The sequence below is a fragment of the Salvelinus namaycush genome, unplaced genomic scaffold, assembly GCF_016432855.1.
Source record: "Salvelinus namaycush isolate Seneca unplaced genomic scaffold, SaNama_1.0 Scaffold2081, whole genome shotgun sequence".
Lineage (NCBI taxonomy): Eukaryota > Metazoa > Chordata > Actinopteri > Salmoniformes > Salmonidae > Salvelinus > Salvelinus namaycush.
This window is the reverse complement of record NW_024058877.1, coordinates 1-17,061: the sequence shown is the minus strand read 5'-3', so window position 1 is coordinate 17,061 and position 17,061 is coordinate 1. Positions and strand designations below refer to the sequence as shown.

General features: G+C 40.5%; 11 non-coding genes across 11 annotated transcripts; all 11 read left to right on the top strand.

The window, feature by feature from the left end:
* The first annotated feature begins 5,401 nt into the window (after nt 1-5,401).
* LOC120038079 lies at nt 5,402-5,520 on the top strand. Its single transcript, XR_005474942.1, has one exon. It is a non-coding gene; the product is annotated as a 5S ribosomal RNA (ribosomal RNA).
* Nucleotides 5,521-6,213: 693 nt separating this feature from the next.
* On the top strand, nt 6,214-6,371 carry LOC120038100. Its single transcript, XR_005474958.1, has one exon. It is a non-coding gene; the product is annotated as a U1 spliceosomal RNA (small nuclear RNA).
* A 697-nt stretch (nt 6,372-7,068) lies between these two features.
* Nucleotides 7,069-7,187, top strand: LOC120038078. The gene has a single exon (XR_005474941.1). It is a non-coding gene; the product is annotated as a 5S ribosomal RNA (ribosomal RNA).
* Nucleotides 7,188-7,880: 693 nt separating this feature from the next.
* Nucleotides 7,881-8,038, top strand: LOC120038087. Its single transcript, XR_005474950.1, has one exon. It is a non-coding gene; the product is annotated as a U1 spliceosomal RNA (small nuclear RNA).
* Nucleotides 8,039-8,735: 697 nt separating this feature from the next.
* LOC120038084 lies at nt 8,736-8,854 on the top strand. Its single transcript, XR_005474947.1, has one exon. It is a non-coding gene; the product is annotated as a 5S ribosomal RNA (ribosomal RNA).
* Nucleotides 8,855-9,547: 693 nt separating this feature from the next.
* On the top strand, nt 9,548-9,705 carry LOC120038091. Its single transcript, XR_005474953.1, has one exon. It is a non-coding gene; the product is annotated as a U1 spliceosomal RNA (small nuclear RNA).
* A 697-nt stretch (nt 9,706-10,402) lies between these two features.
* Nucleotides 10,403-10,521, top strand: LOC120038083. The gene has a single exon (XR_005474946.1). It is a non-coding gene; the product is annotated as a 5S ribosomal RNA (ribosomal RNA).
* A 693-nt stretch (nt 10,522-11,214) lies between these two features.
* On the top strand, nt 11,215-11,372 carry LOC120038090. Its single transcript, XR_005474952.1, has one exon. It is a non-coding gene; the product is annotated as a U1 spliceosomal RNA (small nuclear RNA).
* A 697-nt stretch (nt 11,373-12,069) lies between these two features.
* Nucleotides 12,070-12,188, top strand: LOC120038082. Its single transcript, XR_005474945.1, has one exon. It is a non-coding gene; the product is annotated as a 5S ribosomal RNA (ribosomal RNA).
* Nucleotides 12,189-12,881: 693 nt separating this feature from the next.
* LOC120038088 lies at nt 12,882-13,039 on the top strand. The gene has a single exon (XR_005474951.1). It is a non-coding gene; the product is annotated as a U1 spliceosomal RNA (small nuclear RNA).
* Nucleotides 13,040-14,153: 1,114 nt separating this feature from the next.
* LOC120038086 lies at nt 14,154-14,311 on the top strand. The gene has a single exon (XR_005474949.1). It is a non-coding gene; the product is annotated as a U1 spliceosomal RNA (small nuclear RNA).
* Nucleotides 14,312-17,061: the final 2,750 nt, after the last annotated feature.

The following is a 17,061-nucleotide window of genomic DNA, read 5'->3' as shown; positions in this document are numbered from 1 at the left end:
CATCGTGTATTTGCCATGTTTTCAATTCATTTTGACCTCAACGAAACGGACGACATTTAGAAAAGTCCCAGAGTCTCAAGACTAGGTGCGTTGAAACCGGCTCGGCCCATAGAGACAGACCCCAACGAGCCTGTTTGATTGCTCATTCAAGGACCCCGTAGCAAGGCAATGAAAAAAGTGGCATTTCAGCACCAATTAGGGTTTTGCTCGGGCACCGAATGACCTATCGAGCCGAAACTTGGGATTCGAGGTCGCTTCACATAGGGCTAAACATAATGTGTGAACTGGACCCGCAGCTAGAACATAACTACGTATTATTTGTTTTATTATGGTTTAAATAGAAGGCGCTGTGAATTTTGGGCCTGCTCTGAAATATGTTATAGTTGGCTTCTAAAGGAGTTGGAAAAAGTGAGTTTGGAGTCAGATGGTATCAGTTTGGTGTCTGAAAATATCTATTTGACTGATGGACACTGACTTGCTCGTTGACTTTTGTACATTTGCAATATGTTTCAACGGGGAGGTACCATGAGGAAAAAGCGACATGATGAAATTTCACGAAACGAGCGATGGAGAGGAACCACTATCACTGCCCGGCCATCCTGAGGTCATCAGACCGTTGACTTTTGCATTTCTAAAGTATTTAAGAGAATGTACGTTACATTTGCAATATGATTCAACATCACATCATATTGCAAATGCACGTTACATTTGCAATATGATGTGATGTTGAATCATATTGCAAATGTAACGTGCATTCTTTAAATACTTTAGAAATACAAAAGTCAACGTCCTGATGACCTCAGGATGGCCGGGCAGTGATAGTGGTTCCTCTCCAACGCTCGTTGCGTGAAATTTCATCATGTCGCTTTTTCCTCATGGTACCTCCCCGTTGAAACATATTGCAAATGTACAAAAGTCGACTAGCAAGTCAACTAGCAAGTGTCAACAAAAGTCAACTAGCAAGTGTCCATCAGTCAATTGGATATTTTCAGACACCAAACTGATACCATCTGACTCCAAACTCACTTTTTACAACTCCTTTAGAAGCCAACTATCACATATTTCAGAGCAGGCCCAAAATTCACAGCGCCTTCCATGAATGCACCAAAATAGCATTCTGAAATCACCACTAAAATGACATCGCCATATTCTCCAGGCCGTGCCGAGTTCAACGGGATGCCCTGCTTGACCGTAGCTCGCTCGGTCTGAGCGCAGCGACCGTTACAAGAGAACGGACACGAATGACCTTTTGACCTCAATGTCAATTTTATTTGCTTTTGGGAGACAGAGAGAGAACCGTTAAGGTTAGAAGCACAATTTCACCTCAGGAACAATCCTAAGGTCCTCCCGATTTGTGCAAGCCTAACCTTGACCTTGTGGCATTAACCCTTCACAGTTAAAAGAAGGCGTTTACATCAAACATTTTACAATGACATTTCGCCCCATAGGAATACATTGACTGCTCCTCTAAATTCAACCTGAAGCCTATGTGGGTTATGAATGTCTTATGAACCTGTCTTTGATGTCAGTCCATCAGGCCACCATGAGGTCTACCTGTGTCGATTCTAAGCTTCCTGGAACAACCGGAAGTGGTTAAATCACCCTAAAAGTGTTTGCCATACCCAACCTGCAGTTTGAGAGAAATAGTGCATTCAACCCTATGTAAATCAGTCAATTTTTAACATACAGACATAAAACTCAGGATTCTGTAAAAGCATACTCCAGTGATGATAAGTGTTTACTTTTAGCTTCCTGTGCAAACCGGAAGTGCCTTAATTGGTGTCAAATGGGCTGTTTCAAAGGGATAAAATGTCAAATCTTTCCAAAACTTCATATATGTGAATAGACAACCCTCCTGAACTGTAAATCAGTCATTCATCCCATCAGATTAAAAAAAAAAAAAAAAACACACCCACACAGAAATGATGGAGGGACACACTGAGGGGCTAAGAGGCAGACAGTGCCTGTAGTAGTTAGTTTTGTTCCAACTTTTAAAGAACCGTCAGACCTAGAGTTCTGAAACTTTACAAACCTGTTCTAGACCTCAGGTCGATTGTGCACGGTGAGTTATGTGGCTCTAGAAGGTTCTCAGACCGATAAACAGCCTCGTGTATTTGCAATGTTTTCAATTCATTTTGAGCTCAACGAAACTGGCGACATTTAGAAAAGTCCCAGAGTCTCAAGACTAGGTGCATTGAAACCGGCTCGGCCCATAGAGACGGACCTCAACGATTCTGTCCGATTGCTCATTCAAGCACCCCGTAGCAAGGCATGGAAAAAAGTGGATTTTCAGCACCAATTAGGGTTTTGCTCGGGCACCGAATGACCTATCGAGCCAAAACTTGGGATTCCAGGTCGCCTCACATAGGGCTAAACATAATGTGAATATTGGACCCGCAGCTAGAACATAACTACGTATTATTTGTTTTATTATGGTTTAAATGGAAGGCGCTGTGAATTTTGGGCCTGCTCTGAAATATGTGATAGTTGGCTTCTAAAGGAGTTGGTAAAAGTGAGTTTGGTGTCAGATGGTATCAGTTTGGTGTCTGAATATATCTAATTGACTGATGGACACCGACTTGCTACTTGACTTTTGTACATTTGCAATATGTTTCAACGGGGGGGTACCATCACAAAAAGCGACATGATGTAATTTAACACAACGAGCGATGGAGAGGAACCACTATCACTGCCCGGCCATCCTGAGGTCATCAGGACGTTGACTTTTGCATTTCTAAAGTATTTAAGAGAATGTACATTACATTTGCAATATGATTCAACATCACATCATATTGCAAATGCACGTTAGATTTGCAATATGATTCAACACATCATATTGCAAATGTAACAGTGTGTGTTATGTTTGCAATATGATTCAACACATCATATTGCAAACGTAACAGTGTGTGTTATGTTTGCAATATGATTCAACACATCATATTGCAAATGTAACAGTGTGTGTTATGTTTGCAATATGATCCAACACATCATATTGCAAACGTAACAGTGTGTGTTATGTTTGCAATATGATTCAACACATCATATTGCAAATATAACAGTGTGTGTTTGCAATATGATTCAACAGTGTGTTATGTTTGCAATATGATGTGGTGTTTTTCACTGTTGAATCATATGCAAATGTAACGTGCATTCTTTAAATAAACCCTATGTGGGTTATGAATGTCTTATGAACCTGTCTTCAATGACAATCCATCAAGCCACTATGAGGTCTACCTGTGTTGATTCTAAGCTTCCTGGAGCAACCGGAAGTGATAAAATCACCCTAAAAGGGTTTTGCCATACCCAACCAGCAGTTTGTGATATATAGTGCATTCAACCCTGTGTAAATCAGTCAGTTCTTAACGTATAGACTTAAAACTCAGGATTCTGTAAAAGCATACCCCGATCAGGATAGGTATTTACTTATAGCTTCCTGTGCCAACCGGAAGTGCCTTAAAATGGGGTCATAGGTGCTGTTTCAAAGGGTTAAAAAAGTCAGATCTTTCCAAAACTTTAAGTGTGTGATTAGGCAACCCTCATGAAGTGTAAATCAGTCATTTCTCTAAACAGATGTCAAAGAAAAGCTCACACACACACACACAAGTCCAAACTGTTCGTGCACCTGGTATTTTTTTGGGGTTACCAGGTGCCATGTTTCAAGATGGTTGAAATTGCGTTTAGGGGCATCCAGACCTCCATACCCGCTCTGGGAGCACTATTCTACGGCCAAAAATCAATGGGGGCTGGCCTGAGTGATTTATGGAGGTTTTCACAAAAACTCAGAAAATATTCAATGTTTTTTTTCTGGAAAATATTTTACGCTTTTTCTTCTCGAGTCAATGGGGTACGTGAATGATTTATGGAGGTTTCCAAACAAAGTCAAAAAATATTCTATGTTTCATGTTTTGGGTTACCAGGCGTCATTTTTCAAAACGGTTTTAAATGCTTTTAGGTGTCATCCAGACGTCCATGGGAGCACTATACTACGGCCCCAAATCAATGGGTGCTGGCCTGAGTGATTTATGGAGGTTTGGGGGGTGATACGTTTTTTCTAATTTATTCACATTTTTGACTTCGTATTAAATCAGATTGCAAATGCACAAAACATATTCCTTAAGTACAAGTAAACATTTATAAAAAATTATGATAGTAAAATGTGACTAAAGTATTTTCATACAGTTCTTATATATGTGTAATTGACGTAAAAATCGAAAGAATTTCAAAAAACGGTCCAGAAAGCACTTTTTTAAATGGAATATACGTTTTTTCCACATTTTTAACATTTTTGACTTGTAACTTTTGACTTTTGACTTCCTATGAAATCACATTCCAAATGCATAAAACATATTCCTTAAGTACAAGTAAACATTTATAAAAAATGATGACAGTAAAATGTGACTAAAGTATTTTCATACAGTTCTTATACATGTGTAATTGACATAAAAATCGAAAGAATTTCGAAAAACGGTCCAGAAAGCACTTTTTTAAAGGGGGTGATACGTTTTTTCCAAATTTTTGACATTTTTTACTTTTGACTTTTGACTTCCTAAGAAATCACATTCCAAATGCACAAAACATATTCCTTAAGTCCAAATAAAAATGTAAAAAAAATTATGTTAATAAAATTTGACAAAAGTATTTTCATACAGTTCTTACACATGTGTAATTGACATAAAAATCGAAAGAATTTCGAAAAACGGTCCAGAAAGCACTTTTTTAAGGGGGTGATAAGTTTTTGCCAAAACTTTCAAAATTTCAAAATTTCAAAATATGACTCTTGGGTCTTGACTTGCGTTACAGTAAGCCTATGAAAAATTAAGATGGAACACACTCGCCCACTATAGGATTTTTGGGGTGTTACACAGCTCATTTACAATATGGCATTTGTCATCAACTTTGGACGAAACAGCGCCGGATGTAATGTGAAATCCCACACAATCCCATCGTGTATATGGTCCGCTCGGTGCCAATAAGTTGCCATGTTATTTTGTACAATTGAGGGGGGACTTCCCTTACAATATGAAATTGTCCATACATGCGTTCCTCCTTAGCACAGAACAATGCAATAGGTTTTCAACATCCAGAGCTTTTGTGTATTTATTGTGGCTAGTAGGATAGCTGCATGGGAAACTGTTGCTGATGATGTATTTGTCAGAAGTCATTGTATTTGTCCGTTTTTTCCCACAAGGCTGAAATATGTGCCCTCGCTTTGAAATGTTAGCAAGGTTTGTTTGTATTTCATCCAACTATCTGTGCTAAAAAGTGATGGCTACAGTATATGTAATTTCTTCCACTTTTTGAGTGAGCCAAAGTTCAAGCTGCTTATCTAATTGGTGAGAATGCAATGTCTGTTTATCAGACTCACTTTGACTTTATATGGTGTACCAAGACATGTACCTTCGCTTACGGCCATACCAGCCTGAATATGCCCGGTCTCGTCTGATCTCGGAAGCTAAGCAGGGTCGGGCCTGGTTAGTACTTGGATGGGAGACCGCCTGGGAATACCAGGTGCTGTAAGCCTTTTGTCCACTAGGGGGTGTGGCATTATTTCATCAGCAACACTGCCTTGTAGTAAGCATTTGATGCTGAATTGACTAAATGCAGCGTCTATGGGCTAGTCTCCCCTGCCCTTTTAATACCATCAAAGTTCCTTGTGTTGTCAGGGAGCAACTGCCTTTTATTTATAAGACAAATAAGAATATTGTTACTGAATGCAGCTTGTGTGTGCTTTGTGCTCCCTCGCCCTGTTCAAATGATCAAAGGAAATAATGCTGGTGAGGAGTGGAACTGGACTGGTGTCTGATGGCCCTGTGTTTTCCATGTTGGAATTACAACCCTTCTTTTATGGAGTAAATCAAAAGCACAAGAGAATGTGAGATGTTATCGATAATAAATCAATTGGTTTCATGCATTTGTCTCTGTGTGTGTGTGTGTGTCTGAATGTGATTGTATTTCGTCATATCGCAAACATTTGTGATATCAGATAGGTTAAGATATTAAAAAGTAATTGGTGATTTTTTCGACAGTGTTGCATGATGGGAATCTAGTGGTTCACTGATATAATCTAGTAAACAAAATAAACTACTTTTTCACCACTCTGTGTGCAAGTGCATTCCTAAACGGCATTTAACGCAGGTCGATGTGATACGATATTATCAGAACACAAAGTGGTTACCGTTAGCGGAAAATGTTGGCACTGGAGAGACTTTTCCTCCACTAAGCAGAAAAGATACTGTGATCAAGAAGGTGGTTCACCCAGTGTGGTGCTCAGCCATTGCACTCTGGCTGTGCTGACCCCTTGTGAATTTTTCAAATGTGGGAATCTCGATTGCATAATTTTTTTTCAAATGTGGGAATCTCGATTGCATAATTTATGGTAGTGGTCGTTTGCGCTTTATCCTGATGTCTTTGTTAATGATAAACCTTTGCTTGGCGGCAGGCTTAGGGATGACTTGAGTCAACTGATGTGCTTATGGAGATCTTAGAAGTCAGTTGTGAAAGAGACTTGGTGGACCAATCGAAAGGTGGAAACATTTGTTTGTAGCAAAACATTGTTGGCATTTTGTCGAAACATTATGTTGCGAAATGCAGCATTGTATTTATGCCACGCTGGTACTTCAATCAAGAGATAGTTGAGAAGCCACTCTAACCCCCCCCCCGGTCATGATGTGTCATGCGCTTCCAATATGAAATTGTCCATACATGCGTTCCTCCTTAGCACAGAACAATGCAATAGGTTTTCAACATCCAGAGCTTTTGTGTATTTATTGTGGCTAGTAGGATAGCTGCATGGGAAACTGTTGCTGATGATGTATTTGTCAGAAGTCATTGTATTTGTCCGTTTTTTCCCACAAGGCTGAAATATGTGCCCTCGCTTTGAAATGTTAGCAAGGTTTGTTTGTATTTCATCCAACTATCTGTGCTAAAAAGTGATGGCTACAGTATATGTAATTTCTTCCACTTTTTGAGTGAGCCAAAGTTCAAGCTGCTTATCTAATTGGTGAGAATGCAATGTCTGTTTATCAGACTCACTTTGACTTTATATGGTGTACCAAGAGATGTACCTTCGCTTACGGCCATACCAGCCTGAATATGCCCGGTCTCGTCTGATCTCGGAAGCTAAGCAGGGTCGGGCCTGGTTAGTACTTGGATGGGAGACCGCCTGGGAATACCAGGTGCTGTAAGCCTTTTGTCCACTAGGGGGTGTGGCATTATTTCATCAGCAACACTGCCTTGTAGTAAGCATTTGATGCTGAATTGACTAAATGCAGCGTCTATGGGCTAGTCTCCCCTGCCCTTTTAATACCATCAAAGTTCCTTGTGTTGTCAGGGAGCAACTGCCTTTTATTTATAAGACAAATAAGAATATTGTTACTGAATGCAGCTTGTGTGTGCTTTGTGCTCCCTCGCCCTGTTCAAATGATCAAAGGAAATAATGCTGGTGAGGAGTGGAACTGTACTGGTGTCTGATGGCCCTGTGTTTTCCATGTTGGAATTACAACCCTTCTTTTATGGAGTAAATCAAAAGCACAAGAGAATGTGAGATGTTATCGATAATAAATCAATTGGTTTCATGCATTTGTCTCTGTGTGTGTGTGTGTGTCTGAATGTGATTGTATTTCGTCATATCGCAAACATTTGTGATATCAGATAGGTTAAGATATTAAAAAGTAATTGGTGATTTTTTCGACAGTGTTGCATGATGGGAATCTAGTGGTTCACTGATATAATCTAGTAAACAAAATAAACTACTTTTTCACCACTCTGTGTGCAAGTGCATTCCTAAACGGCATTTAACGCAGGTCGATGTGATACGATATTATCAGAACACAAAGTGGTTACCGTTAGCGGAAAATGTTGGCACTGGAGAGACTTTTCCTCCACTAAGCAGAAGAGATACCATGATCAAGAAGGTGGTTCACCCAGTGTGGTGCTCAGCCATTGCACTCTGGCTGTGCTGACCCCTTGTGAATTTTTCAAATGTGGGAATCTCGATTGCATAATTTTTTTTCAAATGTGGGAATCTCGATTGCATAATTTATGGTAGTGGTCGTTTGCGCTTTATCCTGATGTCTTTGTTAATGATAAACCTTTGCTTGGCGGCAGGCTTAGGGATGACTTGAGTCAACTGACTGTGCTTATGGAGATCTTAGAAGTCAGTTGTGAAAGAGACTTGGTGGACCAATCGAAAGGTGGAAACATTTGTTTGTAGCAAAACATTGTTGGCATTTTGTCGAAACATTATGTTGCGAAATGCAGCATTGTATTTATGCCACGCTGGTACTTCAATCAAGAGATAGTTGAGAAGCCACTCTAACCCCCCCCCGGTCATGATGTGTCATGCGCTTCCAATATGAAATTGTCCATACATGCGTTCCTCCTTAGCACAGAACAATGCAATAGGTTTTCAACATCCAGAGCTTTTGTGTATTTATTGTGGCTAGTAGGATAGCTGCATGGGAAACTGTTGCTGATGATGTATTTGTCAGAAGTCATTGTATTTGTCCGTTTTTTCCCACAAGGCTGAAATATGTGCCCTCGCTTTGAAATGTTAGCAAGGTTTGTTTGTATTTCATCCAACTATCTGTGCTAAAAAGTGATGGCTACAGTATATGTAATTTCTTCCACTTTTTGAGTGAGCCAAAGTTCAAGCTGCTTATCTAATTGGTGAGAATGCAATGTCTGTTTATCAGACTCACTTTGACTTTATATGGTGTACCAAGAGATGTACCTTCGCTTATGGCCATACCAGCCTGAATATGCCCGGTCTCGTCTGATCTCGGAAGCTAAGCAGGGTCGGGCCTGGTTAGTACTTGGATGGGAGACCGCCTGGGAATACCAGGTGCTGTAAGCCTTTTGTCCACTAGGGGGTGTGGCATTATTTCATCAGCAACACTGCCTTGTAGTAAGCATTTGATGCTGAATTGACTAAATGCAGCGTCTATGGGCTAGTCTCCCCTGCCCTTTTAATACGATCAAAGTTCCTTGTGTTGTCAGGGAGCAACTGCCTTTTATTTATAAGACAAATAAGAATATTGTTACTGAATGCAGCTTGTGTGTGCTTTGTGCTCCCTCGCCCTGTTCAAATGATCAAAGGAAATAATGCTGGTGAGGAGTGGAACTGGACTGGTGTCTGATGGCCCTGTGTTTTCCATGTTGGAATTACAACCCTTCTTTTATGGAGTAAATCAAAAGCACAAGAGAATGTGAGATGTTATCGATAATAAATCAATTGGTTTCATGCATTTGTCTCTGTGTGTGTGTGTGTGTCTGAATGTGATTGTATTTCGTCATATCGCAAACATTTGTGATATCAGATAGGTTAAGATATTAAAAAGTAATTGGTGATTTTTTCGACAGTGTTGCATGATGGGAATCTAGTGGTTCACTGATATAATCTAGTAAACAAAATAAACTACTTTTTCACCACTCTGTGTGCAAGTGCATTCCTAAACGGCATTTAACGCAGGTCGATGTGATACGATATTATCAGAACACAAAGTGGTTACCGTTAGCGGAAAATGTTGGCACTGGAGAGACTTTTCCTCCACTAAGCAGAAGAGATACCGTGATCAAGAAGGTGGTTCACCCAGTGTGGTGCTCAGCCATTGCACTCTGGCTGTGCTGACCCCTTGTGAATTTTTCAAATGTGGGAATCTCGATTGCATAATTTTTTTTCAAATGTGGGAATCTCGATTGCATAATTTATGGTAGTGGTCGTTTGCGCTTTATCCTGATGTCTTTGTTAATGATAAACCTTTGCTTGGCGGCAGGCTTAGGGATGACTTGAGTCAACTGACTGTGCTTATGGAGATCTTAGAAGTCAGTTGTGAAAGAGACTTGGTGGACCAATCGAAAGGTGGAAACATTTGTTTGTAGCAAAACATTGTTGGCATTTTGTCGAAACATTATGTTGCGAAATGCAGCATTGTATTTATGCCACGCTGGTACTTCAATCAAGAGATAGTTGAGAAGCCACTCTAACCCCCCCCCGGTCATGATGTGTCATGCGCTTCCAATATGAAATTGTCCATACATGCGTTCCTCCTTAGCACAGAACAATGCAATAGGTTTTCAACATCCAGAGCTTTTGTGTATTTATTGTGGCTAGTAGGATAGCTGCATGGGAAACTGTTGCTGATGATGTATTTGTCAGAAGTCATTGTATTTGTCCGTTTTTTCCCACAAGGCTGAAATATGTGCCCTCGCTTTGAAATGTTAGCAAGGTTTGTTTGTATTTCATCCAACTATCTGTGCTAAAAAGTGATGGCTACAGTATATGTAATTTCTTCCACTTTTTGAGTGAGCCAAAGTTCAAGCTGCTTATCTAATTGGTGAGAATGCAATGTCTGTTTATCAGACTCACTTTGACTTTATATGGTGTACCAAGAGATGTACCTTCGCTTATGGCCATACCAGCCTGAATATGCCCGGTCTCGTCTGATCTCGGAAGCTAAGCAGGGTCGGGCCTGGTTAGTACTTGGATGGGAGACCGCCTGGGAATACCAGGTGCTGTAAGCCTTTTGTCCACTAGGGGGTGTGGCATTATTTCATCAGCAACACTGCCTTGTAGTAAGCATTTGATGCTGAATTGACTAAATGCAGCGTCTATGGGCTAGTCTCCCCTGCCCTTTTAATACAATCAAAGTTCCTTGTGTTGTCAGGGAGCAACTGCCTTTTATTTATAAGACAAATAAGAATATTGTTACTGAATGCAGCTTGTGTGTGCTTTGTGCTCCCTCGCCCTGTTCAAATGATCAAAGGAAATAATGCTGGTGAGGAGTGGAACTGGACTGGTGTCTGATGGCCCTGTGTTTTCCATGTTGGAATTACAACCCTTCTTTTATGGAGTAAATCAAAAGCACAAGAGAATGTGAGATGTTATCGATAATAAATCAATTGGTTTCATGCATTTGTCTCTGTGTGTGTGTGTGTGTCTGAATGTGATTGTATTTCGTCATATCGCAAACATTTGTGATATCAGATAGGTTAAGATATTAAAAAGTAATTGGTGATTTTTTCGACAGTGTTGCATGATGGGAATCTAGTGGTTCACTGATATAATCTAGTAAACAAAATAAACTACTTTTTCACCACTCTGTGTGCAAGTGCATTCCTAAACGGCATTTAACGCAGGTCGATGTGATACGATATTATCAGAACACAAAGTGGTTACCGTTAGCGGAAAATGTTGGCACTGGAGAGACTTTTCCTCCACTAAGCAGAAGAGATACCGTGATCAAGAAGGTGGTTCACCCAGTGTGGTGCTCAGCCATTGCACTCTGGCTGTGCTGACCCCTTGTGAATTTTTCAAATGTGGGAATCTCGATTGCATAATTTTTTTTCAAATGTGGGAATCTCGATTGCATAATTTATGGTAGTGGTCGTTTGCGCTTTATCCTGATGTCTTTGTTAATGATAAACCTTTGCTTGGCGGCAGGCTTAGGGATGACTTGAGTCAACTGACTGTGCTTATGGAGATCTTAGAAGTCAGTTGTGAAAGAGACTTGGTGGACCAATCGAAAGGTGGAAACATTTGTTTGTAGCAAAACATTGTTGGCATTTTGTCGAAACATTATGTTGCGAAATGCAGCATTGTATTTATGCCACGCTGGTACTTCAATCAAGAGATAGTTGAGAAGCCACTCTAACCCCCCCCCGGTCATGATGTGTCATGCGCTTCCAATATGAAATTGTCCATACATGCGTTCCTCCTTAGCACAGAACAATGCAATAGGTTTTCAACATCCAGAGCTTTTGTGTATTTATTGTGGCTAGTAGGATAGCTGCATGGGAAACTGTTGCTGATGATGTATTTGTCAGAAGTCATTGTATTTGTCCGTTTTTTCCCACAAGGCTGAAATATGTGCCCTCGCTTTGAAATGTTAGCAAGGTTTGTTTGTATTTCATCCAACTATCTGTGCTAAAAAGTGATGGCTACAGTATATGTAATTTCTTCCACTTTTTGAGTGAGCCAAAGTTCAAGCTGCTTATCTAATTGGTGAGAATGCAATGTCTGTTTATCAGACTCACTTTGACTTTATATGGTGTACCAAGAGATGTACCTTCGCTTATGGCCATACCAGCCTGAATATGCCCGGTCTCGTCTGATCTCGGAAGCTAAGCAGGGTCGGGCCTGGTTAGTACTTGGATGGGAGACCGCCTGGGAATACCAGGTGCTGTAAGCCTTTTGTCCACTAGGGGGTGTGGCATTATTTCATCAGCAACACTGCCTTGTAGTAAGCATTTGATGCTGAATTGACTAAATGCAGCGTCTATGGGCTAGTCTCCCCTGCCCTTTTAATACCATCAAAGTTCCTTGTGTTGTCAGGGAGCAACTGCCTTTTATTTATAAGACAAATAAGAATATTGTTACTGAATGCAGCTTGTGTGTGCTTTGTGCTCCCTCGCCCTGTTCAAATGATCAAAGGAAATAATGCTGGTGAGGAGTGGAACTGGACTGGTGTCTGATGGCCCTGTGTTTTCCATGTTGGAATTACAACCCTTCTTTTATGGAGTAAATCAAAAGCACAAGAGAATGTGAGATGTTATCGATAATAAATCAATTGGTTTCATGCATTTGTCTCTGTGTGTGTGTGTGTGTCTGAATGTGATTGTATTTCGTCATATCGCAAACATTTGTGATATCAGATAGGTTAAGATATTAAAAAGTAATTGGTGATTTTTTCGACAGTGTTGCATGATGGGAATCTAGTGGTTCACTGATATAATCTAGTAAACAAAATAAACTACTTTTTCACCACTCTGTGTGCAAGTGCATTCCTAAACGGCATTTAACGCAGGTCGATGTGATACGATATTATCAGAACACAAAGTGGTTACCGTTAGCGGAAAATGTTGGCACTGGAGAGACTTTTCCTCCACTAAGCAGAAGAGATACCGTGATCAAGAAGGTGGTTCACCCAGTGTGGTGCTCAGCCATTGCACTCTGGCTGTGCTGACCCCTTGTGAATTTTTCAAATGTGGGAATCTCGATTGCATAATTTTTTTTCAAATGTGGGAATCTCGATTGCATAATTTATGGTAGTGGTCGTTTGCGCTTTATCCTGATGTCTTTGTTAATGATAAACCTTTGCTTGGCGGCAGGCTTAGGGATGACTTGAGTCAACTGACTGTGCTTATGGAGATCTTAGAAGTCAGTTGTGAAAGAGACTTGGTGGACCAATCGAAAGGTGGAAACATTTGTTTGTAGCAAAACATTGTTGGCATTTTGTCGAAACATTATGTTGCGAAATGCAGCATTGTATTTATGCCACGCTGGTACTTCAATCAAGAGATAGTTGAGAAGCCACTCTAACCCCCCCCCGGTCATGATGTGTCATGCGCTTCCAATATGAAATTGTCCATACATGCGTTCCTCCTTAGCACAGAACAATGCAATAGGTTTTCAACATCCAGAGCTTTTGTGTATTTATTGTGGCTAGTAGGATAGCTGCATGGGAAACTGTTGCTGATGATGTATTTGTCAGAAGTCAGAAGTCTGCCTTGTAGTAAGCATTTGATGCTGAATTGACTAAATGCAGCGTCTATGGGCTAGTCTCCCCTGCCCTTTTAATACCATCAAAGTTCCTTGTGTTGTCAGGGAGCAACTGCCTTTTATTTATAAGACAAATAAGAATATTGTTACTGAATGCAGCTTGTGTGTGCTTTGTGCTCCCTCGCCCTGTTCAAATGATCAAAGGAAATAATGCTGGTGAGGAGTGGAACTGGACTGGTGTCTGATGGCCCTGTGTTTTCCATGTTGGAATTACAACCCTTCTTTTATGGAGTAAATCAAAAGCACAAGAGAATGTGAGATGTTATCGATAATAAATCAATTGGTTTCATGCATTTGTCTCTGTGTGTGTGTGTGTGTCTGAATGTGATTGTATTTCGTCATATCGCAAACATTTGTGATATCAGATAGGTTAAGATATTAAAAAGTAATTGGTGATTTTTTCGACAGTGTTGCATGATGGGAATCTAGTGGTTCACTGATATAATCTAGTAAACAAAATAAACTACTTTTTCACCACTCTGTGTGCAAGTGCATTCCTAAACGGCATTTAACGCAGGTCGATGTGATACGATATTATCAGAACACAAAGTGGTTACCGTTAGCGGAAAATGTTGGCACTGGAGAGACTTTTCCTCCACTAAGCAGAAGAGATACCGTGATCAAGAAGGTGGTTCACCCAGTGTGGAACTCAGCCATTGCACTCTGGCTGTGCTGACCCCTTGCGAATTTTCCAAATGTGGGAATCTCGATTGCATAATTTTTTTTCAAATGTGGGAATCTCGATTGCATAATTTATGGTAGTGGTCGTTTGCGCTTTATCCTGATGTCTTTGTTAATGATAAACCTTTGCTTGGCGGCAGGCTTAGGGATGACTTGAGTCAACTGACTGTGCTTATGGAGATCTTTGAAGTCAGTTGTGAAAGAGACTTGGTGGACCAATCGAAAGGTGGAAACATTTGTTTGTAGCAAAACATTGTTGGCATTTTGTCGAAACATTATGTTGCGAAATGCAGCATTGTATTTATGCCACGCTGGTACTTCAATCAAGAGATAGTTGAGAAGCCACTCTAACCCCCCCCCGGTCATGATGTGTCATGCGCTTCCAATATGAAATTGTCCATACATGCGTTCCTCCTTAGCACAGAACAATGCAATAGGTTTTCAACATCCAGAGCTTTTGTGTATTTATTGTGGCTAGTAGGATAGCTGCATGGGAAACTGTTGCTGATGATGTATTTGTCAGAAGTCATTGTATTTGTCCGTTTTTTCCCACAAGGCTGAAATATGTGCCCTCGCTTTGAAATGTTAGCAAGGTTTGTTTGTATTTCATCCAACTATCTGTGCTAAAAAGTGATGGCTACAGTATATGTAATTTCTTCCACTTTTTGAGTGAGCCAAAGTTCAAGCTGCTTATCTAATTGGTGAGAATGCAATGTCTGTTTATCAGACTCACTTTGACTTTATATGGTGTACCAAGAGATGTACCTTCGCTTATGGCCATACCAGCCTGAATGCGCATTTCCTGATTGGAGAAGTGACGACAGGTGCGAGTGTCTGAGCTGTGAGTGAGTGTTTGCTGGAGAGTGTTTGCTCGAGAGCTATTTTTGTTAATTAATTGGTTTTTGCAATATAATTTATTATTTTCTACAGTTGAATAGTTTTAAGTTTGGTTAGTCTTCCCCCTTGCAGTTTTTCTGCTTGGGGGAGAGTTTTTTGGATTCATTTTTTTACTATGACGGACAACATGGAAAAGACAAACGGAATGGACAAAGACAACGAAAAGGCGCAACGGAAGAAAAATGAAGATAAAGAAGAAATTAAATATGGCAAGGAATACACGGTGGCAATTGAGTTGGAAGGAGAAGACAAGGTGACGACAATGGAACTACTAAGAGCAATTAAGGAGGTGTGTGGAGAGGTGGTGGGATGCCGAATGAAAGGGGAGAAGAAGTACGAAATTACGATGAGAAATGAAAAAGGAAAAGAACGTCTAATGGATGGATTAAGAATAAAGGATACAAAGATTCTGGCGAGAGATATTAATGTGAAGGAAGTGGTGGTGTCGTTCATGAATCTCCCAGTATATGTAGAAGACGGTGTGATACTGGGCAAGCTGAGTAGCTGGGGAGTGGCGGCTGTCTCGGAGATAAGGAGGAGAGTTTGGCCAGGAACAGAGGTGGTTGACGGGACACGTTTCTGCAAGGTCAAGTTCACAGAAAAAGTGACATCATTACCTTATTCTACAAGAATTGAGACGTTGGAGGGAGCAGAATATTTCAGAGTCATCCATGACAAACAGGTCAGAGTGTGTCGTATGTGTATTCAACCCGGGCACATAGTTAAAGACTGCCCGGAATTTAAGTGTTTTAAGTGTGGCAATCAAGGACACTATGCGAGGGAATGTGATGGAGAGAAGGAAAGGAATTTTTGTGGTGGATGCAGAAAGAGAGTGGCGGAGTGCAACTGTGGAGAGGTTAGGGCTGGAGAGGGGAGTCAAACACTATTCGAGGAAGCAGTTGTATTGTCGAAAGAAGGAGAAGAAGATGGAGGAGAGGACGTGGTGGAGGGTGGAGAGACGGAGGAAGGAAGAAGGAAGAAGGACCAGAAGATAAATGAAATTGGGAGCAGTATGGACTCAGAAGTAAGAAGAGGGAGTTTTCAGGAGGAGGGGGGGAGTGGAATGGGGGGAAGCACGGGGGACTCACAGGTTTTGGGGGAAGGCACAGCACTAACAAGTAGCTCGGGGGGTGAAGAAATGGAGGGGGTTATGGAGTTGATGACAATACCAGAGACGGTGATGAGCACGGGGAGCACAACGACTATACAAGAAGCGGAGATGAATACGGGGAGTACAACGGATGTGGATGTCAAGAGGGTGAGTTGGCTGGAAAACATGGACTTGGAAGAGATATCAGATACGGAGAATGGAGAAAAGATTGAAAGAACGAGGGAAGGATACAGGAAGAGGAAAGCGGCGGGAAGAGGGGGAGAGAAAGGGTGGAAGAGGAAAGAAAATGGATAACAGGTAGAGGAAAATGAAATTATATTTTATCATTTTATTATTTATTAGAATGGTAAATATAATGTCAATAAATGCAAATGGATTGAGGACAATGGGAAAATTTAATAGAATAATAAAAATGAAGAAGTCAGATATTTTATGTATTCAAGAGACGCACTGGGATAATGTATGTGTTTTAGAAGTTAAAAAAATATGGAGGGATTTTATTTATGTAAACAACGGCAGAGGGAATTCAAGTGGGGTTGCTATTTTATTGAGGAGGGATGTGGTGGATAATGTGAAACAGATATATAATGATAATAATGGGAGGATTTTAATTGTAGATTTTGAATATATGAGTATGGTTTTTAGAATTATAAATATTTATGCGCCTAATACTGAAATAGAGCGCAAAGATTTATTTTAGAAATAGGGAAATGGTGTGAGGGAAACTGTATTGTAGTTGGGGATTTTAATGTTAAAATGGATAGACTGGATATGACAAGAGGAGCTATTTTTAGAAGTGATGTATCTAGGGGGT